At 42.6% G+C, this 8901-nt stretch overlaps 3 non-coding genes across 3 annotated transcripts; 2 read left to right on the top strand and 1 right to left on the bottom strand.

The window, feature by feature from the left end:
- The first annotated feature begins 230 nt into the window (after window positions 1–230).
- Trnac-gca lies at window positions 231–302 on the top strand. Its single transcript has one exon. It is a non-coding gene; the product is annotated as a tRNA-Cys (tRNA).
- Window positions 303–5288: 4986 nt separating this feature from the next.
- Window positions 5289–5360, top strand: Trnac-gca. Its single transcript has one exon. It is a non-coding gene; the product is annotated as a tRNA-Cys (tRNA).
- A 2859-nt stretch (window positions 5361–8219) lies between these two features.
- On the bottom strand, window positions 8220–8291 carry Trnac-gca. The gene has a single exon. It is a non-coding gene; the product is annotated as a tRNA-Cys (tRNA).
- Between the last annotated feature and the right edge of the window lie 610 nt (window positions 8292–8901).

The following is an 8901-nucleotide window of genomic DNA, read 5'->3' as shown; positions in this document are numbered from 1 at the left end:
AGCAGTGTGAAGTGGGCTCAGGATCTGATGCTGCTCTGCTCCTTTTCTTGGGTGATGATGCTATTCAAGGATGGGCCTGGAAAGCTGCAGAGCTGAGGAAGGCATCTCACCAATCAGGCCTGGCAACTTCTTGAAAGTAGGTCTGTGAGCATCTGTAATTTAACTTTATAGTCAGTCATAACCTATTACCACTCTGATGAAGATTATTAACTGTGTATACTGTTACTAGTGGGGGTATAGCTCAGGGGTAGAGCATTTGACTGCAGATCAAGAGGTCCNTGGTTCAAATCCAGGTGCCCCCTTTTCATGGATTTGGAAACTATTTTCATAGTATATATCTACTTTNTCTTTTACTCAGGTGGCTTGAGCTTCACCTCCATGTGAGCTTAGCACTGTTATCACCCATCAGATCCCTTTTGTGGTAGATGGCTGTGTGTGTTCATGTGATCTCAAGTCNTCCTGGTGAACAGGTCTCCAGTATATTTAGACTATAGATTGAGTTCTCAAAACCTAGAAAGACTATGTTTTATTAGATAAGATCATCAGTGGTTCTTAGAATATAGAATTGAACATGAGTATGTATTGGGCTGCATCAAATACAGTAAATAAATGAAATGGGGGAGACTGGGATGATGTTTGCCCATAGGTTGAGACATTCAGTAGGTGCATCAGGAAATGTGGGATTCCAGGCTCTCACAGGGAGAATAAGAGCCANAGATTCCACAGATCACAGCGTTTCCAAACTGCCTGTGGACCTGGATTGTGTCCAGTGGTGGCCATGACTGACATCTGTTCTATATGCTCAATATCTATTCTGTAGCAGCCATGTCTCCCTGTTTTAAGTGCTACCCCTTAGAATGAGTTTTCCAAAGAAGATCCTTACTTTCTTGGCAGCTGTTGCTACAACTCAGTGTAAAGGGCCAAGAAAAGCCTCATCTTGGAGGAACTCTACTTTGTAACATGGACAGCTCCTCCACCTGTCCATTTACTGAAGACACAGGGAACATGTAGACCCACACTGTCCTCCACTGGGCTGAGCTTCTCAGCTCTTTCTACAGTGACAGAGATTCCAAACTAAACACAGACTCAAATCAGCAGAGNGATGGGGTCATAGTGTCTCTGTCCTCGGTGTGCATTGCCACATCAGTGACAAACTCCAGTGATGTTTTGGAGGATACCAGCCATTCTGCACACTTGACAAAGAAGTTCCATGAGTCACATGAGTCTTTATTGTCATATTTTTCTGTTACAAGTAACAGAAGCTAAGAAGATCCAATGTTGAATGCAAGAATCTTCTCGAATATTCAGCTGAAACCTTGTAGTGGGTTGGTGGTTAGTTGTCATTAAACCTAATTGTGTATATTTCTAAAAATACAACCACATTTTTCTAAAAACAGGTCATATGAGCACCCCCACCCCTACTCCAGTTTTCTCTCAAAACTGGATACTAAGTTTGTGCTGAATTTTGTAGTGAAGTGAGCAACGGTAAACTCCTGCTCTGTCTCTGCAATGCTTGTGTGAATTTTGTGTTATCTGCTTATGTATCTGTAAGAACTTACCGTGAGGCTTCTAATCTTGTTCTTCTTTTGTGTGTAATGGTTTGACTACTTTGCAAAAGTCCTTGTTCTATGAGTAAAATATACAGCGGATGTATATTTACTAAGTAAAATCTGAATAAACATTTTTCCAAGAACAAGCATTCGGTAATTGTCCTAGTCATTTTATGCAAATTACAGAAATTGCGCTAGGGCCTCTTAGTCACCACAGACTACCTTTTTTGACTATGATCCTCTCTTACATATTTGTATTTGTGTGGCTTTGTGATGGTTTCTAGGAGATGGTTTCAGATGATAGAAATTCATGTGAAGTGGAACTTTCTCATTTCTTTGAAGACTGAGTTATGTCAGATGATGGCTTGCTGAAAGAGGGAAATGAGCAGATGCTTTGGTGAAGCAGGTGAAGGATGTGTGACAATTAGGAAGAGAAGAAATATAACCCCACAGATGAAACTGTTGCATTGGTTCACCTTGCACCACATTTCTTACCTTTACTTGTTGTGACTTCATATAGAGTAACTTGCCAAAGAACTTCTCATGATACTTCAGCTGCTTCTTGACCCTTCCACAGTCTCGTGTCAATTTCTCAGAGCCTCTCAGGGTTTCCTGAATCAAAATGACCCTGATGATTTATGTTTTATATTCATTGAGTACACTGGACTGCTGATACCAAATGTTGAAATTATTCACAAAGAACCACTCTAAACAGGTCTACAGCTCCTGTTTCCTATTAACTCTCATTTCCCAATACCTCTGGTAGGTGGGCTAGAAAGGAGGTTGAAACATTTAAGAACCCTAATTAAAGTAGGTTTTGGAAAAACCCAAGCCTACATTCTGTAGGCTATGCTCTAACTGGTCAAATAAGCAGTCTTGTACCTGGTTCATGCTGATGCTGAGCTAATGGTTTGGGGTCAGCATGGGGTTAACTCTCTCTCTCAAATTTGGAGCTTTTCATTCAAATTTGGGACCAGAAAATAAAAGGCAGGAGACCAGAGGGTGAAAAATCACAGAAAAATTTCCCAGTACACAAATTGCAGAAGGCTAGAGTAGAGTGGGGAGTGCACCAGGATGAGGAATTTGCATGCAAAACCACAGGAGGGATGCAGAGCAGGACTCTGGCACTGTACACTGGTTCTCCAAATGAGGCCCCACAAATGCTAACCAGCAAAGTGTGGAGTGTGCTGGGCATGAAGGGATTCTGGAAGTCCTGTGGTAGGTGTCAGGGGAAGAACATGGTAAATACAAGCCTGGTAAAGCTCAGTCTGAGGGAATGGGGTCAGGTCATCTAGCACATTGGAAATCAAACATCCCCATGTATACTATATCCTAGGGTGAGGCAGTGCAGGTGACCTGTGAGAATAAGAAATTCTGCATAGTTTACAAGATCAGAGCACAGGAACTTTATCTGAATCTGCTCTAAGACTCTGAGTCCTGCTGATCATTTGCTATCATCCAGTGTCCTGTCTCATATTTCAGTGACCATGGTCTCNTGTTACAAGTAACAGAAGCTAAGAAGATCCAATGTTGAATGCAAGAATCTTCTCGAATATTCAGCTGAAACCTTGTAGTGGGTTGGTGGTTAGTTGTCATTAAACCTAATTGTGTATATTTCTAAAAATACAACCACATTTTTCTAAAAACAGGTCATATGAGCACCCCCACCCCTACTCCAGTTTTCTCTCAAAACTGGATACTAAGTTTGTGCTGAATTTTGTAGTGAAGTGAGCAACGGTAAACTCCTGCTCTGTCTCTGCAATGCTTGTGTGAATTTTGTGTTATCTGCTTATGTATCTGTAAGAACTTACCGTGAGGCTTCTAATCTTGTTCTTCTTTTGTGTGTAATGGTTTGACTACTTTGCAAAAGTCCTTGTTCTATGAGTAAAATATACAGCGGATGTATATTTACTAAGTAAAATCTGAATAAACATTTTTCCAAGAACAAGCATTCGGTAATTGTCCTAGTCATTTTATGCAAATTACAGAAATTGCGCTAGGGCCTCTTAGTCACCACAGACTACCTTTTTTGACTATGATCCTCTCTTACATATTTGTATTTGTGTGGCTTTGTGATGGTTTCTAGGAGATGGTTTCAGATGATAGAAATTCATGTGAAGTGGAACTTTCTCATTTCTTTGAAGACTGAGTTATGTCAGATGATGGCTTGCTGAAAGAGGGAAATGAGCAGATGCTTTGGTGAAGCAGGTGAAGGATGTGTGACAATTAGGAAGAGAAGAAATATAACCCCACAGATGAAACTGTTGCATTGGTTCACCTTGCACCACATTTCTTACCTTTACTTGTTGTGACTTCATATAGAGTAACTTGCCAAAGAACTTCTCATGATACTTCAGCTGCTTCTTGACCCTTCCACAGTCTCGTGTCAATTTCTCAGAGCCTCTCAGGGTTTCCTGAATCAAAATGACCCTGATGATTTATGTTTTATATTCATTGAGTACACTGGACTGCTGATACCAAATGTTGAAATTATTCACAAAGAACCACTCTAAACAGGTCTACAGCTCCTGTTTCCTATTAACTCTCATTTCCCAATACCTCTGGTAGGTGGGCTAGAAAGGAGGTTGAAACATTTAAGAACCCTAATTAAAGTAGGTTTTGGAAAAACCCAAGCCTACATTCTGTAGGCTATGCTCTAACTGGTCAAATAAGCAGTCTTGTACCTGGTTCATGCTGATGCTGAGCTAATGGTTTGGGGTCAGCATGGGGTTAACTCTCTCTCTCAAATTTGGAGCTTTTCATTCAAATTTGGGACCAGAAAATAAAAGGCAGGAGACCAGAGGGTGAAAAATCACAGAAAAATTTCCCAGTACACAAATTGCAGAAGGCTAGAGTAGAGTGGGGAGTGCACCAGGATGAGGAATTTGCATGCAAAACCACAGGAGGGATGCAGAGCAGGACTCTGGCACTGTACACTGGTTCTCCAAATGAGGCCCCACAAATGCTAACCAGCAAAGTGTGGAGTGTGCTGGGCATGAAGGGATTCTGGAAGTCCTGTGGTAGGTGTCAGGGGAAGAACATGGTAAATACAAGCCTGGTAAAGCTCAGTCTGAGGGAATGGGGTCAGGTCATCTAGCACATTGGAAATCAAACATCCCCATGTATACTATATCCTAGGGTGAGGCAGTGCAGGTGACCTGTGAGAATAAGAAATTCTGCATAGTTTACAAGATCAGAGCACAGGAACTTTATCTGAATCTGCTCTAAGACTCTGAGTCCTGCTGATCATTTGCTATCATCCAGTGTCCTGTCTCATATTTCAGTGACCATGGTCTCCAGATGTCCTTCATCATATCTGTAGACTCTGCTTTCCCTTGGTTATAAGAAGGGGTGTTTTCTATGTCCCTCCTAGAGAATCTGATCAAAGAGTCCTAAGCAGATGGAGATCTTTCCATTCTGTCCAATCCTGTCGCCAAGTCACCTCCAAAGGTCAGCTTTTGGGTTTCCATATGGCTCTTTTAGTTGGGTTCTAAGTTGAAGTAGCACCAGCTGAAGCCTTCTGAATTTAATGCCCCTGCCTCAGCTAGGATCTAAGCCAGAAAATATGCCAGANGTTCATGAGGACATAGTATTCAGATGAGCAGAGGCAGCTCAGGGCTGGGCCTCATAGGAGGAAGCAGATGATGACAGAGCAGTGGCAAGTGGACATTCCAGATGTTAGCAACCAGGAAGTGGACATGAAGGTTCTGAGTGCCCATCAGACACTAATAAACATGCGGGGGTATAGCTCAGGGGTAGAGCATTTGACTGCAGATCAAGAGGTCCCTGGTTCAAATCCAGGTGCCCCCTACTACAAGCTTGTTTTGAGTCATGAAGCTATCACACACTCAGTCCAGTTTCTTCCATTCACTTCAGTTATGTATGCACATTATACCTGCAAAGACATTATACAAACACACCCACACAAAATTACTCACAAACATAAATACACACACACACTCACAAAAGCACATACACATTCATACCTACACACACATGCAATCATAAGCACACACACACACATCACCAGTATTGGGAATTTTCAGTATCCCTATCTCTCTTTAATACTTTAATCTCTCTTTCATTAGTGGTGAGTCAGGTATCCTAGGGCACTGGAGATGAGAACTCACAGAGGTTCCCTAGTGAGGCAGTGCAGGGATGTGTTGCTAATGAGGAGAGTCTACACAGGTACCAGGGCATAAGTCACTGGCAGGACAATGGCTAAAGTTCATGCATTCCCTGAGTAAAGGCCTTTCCCTGCTGGGCACACTGCTGACCATGTCACACTCTGGAGACCATCCAGTCTCTCTGACTCTCACTTCTCCTCAATTTTGAGCATGGAGCCATTCTTCAGGTTACATCTTCTTCTGCTACATTGTGGATTTCACAAGAGGGAGGAAGATGAGAGACAATAGAGGCTGCTCAATCCCTGCTCAGGAAGGCTGGCACAAGAGTCCCTGAATCATTAATGTGAACTCTGCTATGACTTGTTCACTATGACTTGGGTCTTGCTTGGGCCAGATTTAAGCAATGATTTTTCACATCTGTAGCATGAAGTGGCTTATATAAAATTAGTAGGTATAAACAAGTATATCTGAAATATCCCTGGAGGTTTTTAGAGACACAGGTAGGTCATCTAAGGTACTGTTTCCAGTGTACCTGGTGTAGGTTTTCTTGAGTGGGCAATGAGATATTTGCTCCTGGCCTACCCTATCCTACTTGTGTGGTGTTCTTAGAACACATGGTGTTTTGAACCCAACAAAAGGGGGTTTCAGCATCATAACCTGCCATGCAGGTCATCATTGCAGTTCACAGAGCCCACAGCTTGGCAAGACTGTGGGTGACTTTACAAAGCACCATCCAGTTCCACCAAAGCTAGCTAACAAGGAGGATGCTTCCTGGTCAGTGCCAACTTGGTTCACCATGTCCTGTGACTAATATGTGTGCTGTCTTCATCAACAGCAGATAGTGAGCATGTGCTAGTTGCCATTCATATGAGAGCAATGGCAATACCTGTATAGTCCTTGGGGTCTCAGAACACCAGGGTTTGACTGAAATTAACCTAGACAAGGGGTTATGCTCATCCAAGAAGCCATAGATTGCCGAAGAAGACACTTCTGTGCCAGGTCTGGGATATTTACCTTTGAGTTGTTAGTCAGGGGTGTCCTGGAGCCACAACGGTCTTATTTTCTATTAGTGTTAAGTACTATTGTTGACAAGTTAACTACCAGGATGTTAGCTTGTACTGTATATATCACCTGCTCCTTATAGGCTAGGGTAGACTATAAGATTTTCCCTTTGGTGTCAAATTCTTTGACACTTCCTGGGACACTCAACCATTCTAAGGAGGACTGGCAGAAACTTAGGATGGAAGCCCACATCTTCCTTTATGGGAAATTTTCTTACATTTTGTCATTTCATGATTTTCTGTTTCTAATCATTGTGCAAAATTAAGGACAGGGGTGGGTGTTGCATAGATTCAGAGTCTTGTGTGCCTTTGTGTGAGAATTGTGTTAAGTACTCTTAAGGCTAAGTCATATTCATGGAAGATCTCAAATTACCTTGTATTATGCAGCTCAGAGAGCTATGCAGTTTACTCAAGAAAGTTCAAGTAATGGAATCTCCTAGATTCATTGAAGACCCAAATAAGGTGGATGTGGCAAGTTCAGTACCAAAATCATATTTAATAAGGCGGGCACCTGGATTTGAACCAGGGACCTATTAATCTGCAGTCAAATACTCTACCCCCGAGTTATACCCCCATTTTATAGCTAAGTAAGCCTCTCATTATCACCTTTTCCAACTTGGTACCACACCCATGCTTGCTCTGTATTCATGATCTACTGCTTCCTCTACTGATCTTGAACCTGGAAGGATTTTTCTACTAAAGTCTTCCCTCCACCCTTCTCCCCTCAAACTTTGATTAGCCCACCTAAATGCACCCCTCTCTCTCTGGGTGTGCTGCAGATCTGTTCTTGGAATCTAGGAAGACACTTAATCATATTGGATTCCTTCAGTTCACAATTAATTTTTCGTAAGTGGCCAAGACAAGAGCTGAGGGTTCTGGGTCTTCATTAGCCCAATCTGCAACCCAGAGAGAATTTTATCCTCCAGGACATCAGCAGAGTGCTCATTACTTCACTCCATCATTTATTCACTCAGTGACATACATGGACCTCATTAGCTATGGTCACTTATCAGCCACTGTGAAGAGACAAAAAGAGATCAGTCATTTTCCTTTTTCCTCAGAGTCTTCATATACATAGGAGTCAAATTCATACATTGGGTCTTTCCTCTGAGTGAGGAGGAGCCACAGCACAGGTTAGGGGGAAGTGGAACTAAGGATTATCCTATAGGAGGCTCTGGAGGGACTTCCTGATGGGACAGCTATGGAAATCCCAGAGGAAGAAGCCACTCCTCAGGTTCATAGACTCTTCTCTGTGACATTCTGCATAGAGTGAAACTTCTAGAGCCTTGGAGTGCAACCTGTGCCACATCATGTGATCTGGATGGGTCTTACAGTGGATCCTATACTAGCTCCTCTCACAGAACAGTATAGAGACCAGGCCTGAGCAGAATACAGAGCATACTGGAGCACAATCTGTTAAGCAGCTCTGTGTGAGCCAATACTTCTCATTTGGTCTCTTGTATATTAAGGAGACAATAATAAGGGGGCACCTGGATTTGAACCAGGGACCTCTTGATCTGCAGTCAAATGCTCTACCCCTGAGCTATACCCCCATCTGCTTCATGTATATCTCATAAACATCTCTGAAGCTGTATGGCCACTCCCAACATGTGTACTTTCCAGTACTCTGAAATCATCTGCTTTGTCCTGGTAGGCCCAGCCCTAAGCCAACTCTGCAACCTGTCTGTTCCCTCCTGATGACCAGCACCCTCCTATCCTGTTTCACAGCTGAGACAGAACACAAACACCTGGAAGTCTGCATTTATGTCATCCTGCAGACTCACCTACACAAGCCACCCTCAGAGGGCTGGGTGTTAATCAACTGATGGCTTTGAGCGAGAGAGAACTGTTTTCTTTAAGGGAGTGGCTCTTGGTAAGTCAATTTATTGCAGTAGAACACTTCTGCCCCAGAAGCAGATGGACCGCACAAGTAGGAGGACACAGAGCCTGGGGTACAAAGGTGGGATGGCTCTGCATAACGGAGATAAAATAAGGAGTTGAAGGTGAATATGATCAAAATACACTGTATGACATCTCAAAGAATTATTGAAAATATCATAAAACAAAGTTTTTTTTTTCTCAGCAATAGGTTCTTACCAGTAGGTTATGGAGAAGAACCAATAGCCTTTGGAAGAGCTTGTGAAACAATGTCATAAGTTTAAC

The sequence above is a fragment of the Mus caroli genome, chromosome 6 (genome assembly GCF_900094665.2).
Source record: "Mus caroli chromosome 6, CAROLI_EIJ_v1.1, whole genome shotgun sequence".
Classification (NCBI taxonomy): Eukaryota; Metazoa; Chordata; class Mammalia; order Rodentia; family Muridae; genus Mus; species Mus caroli.
The sequence above is the reverse complement of the archived record's forward strand: the minus strand, read 5'-3'. Positions and strand labels throughout refer to the sequence as shown.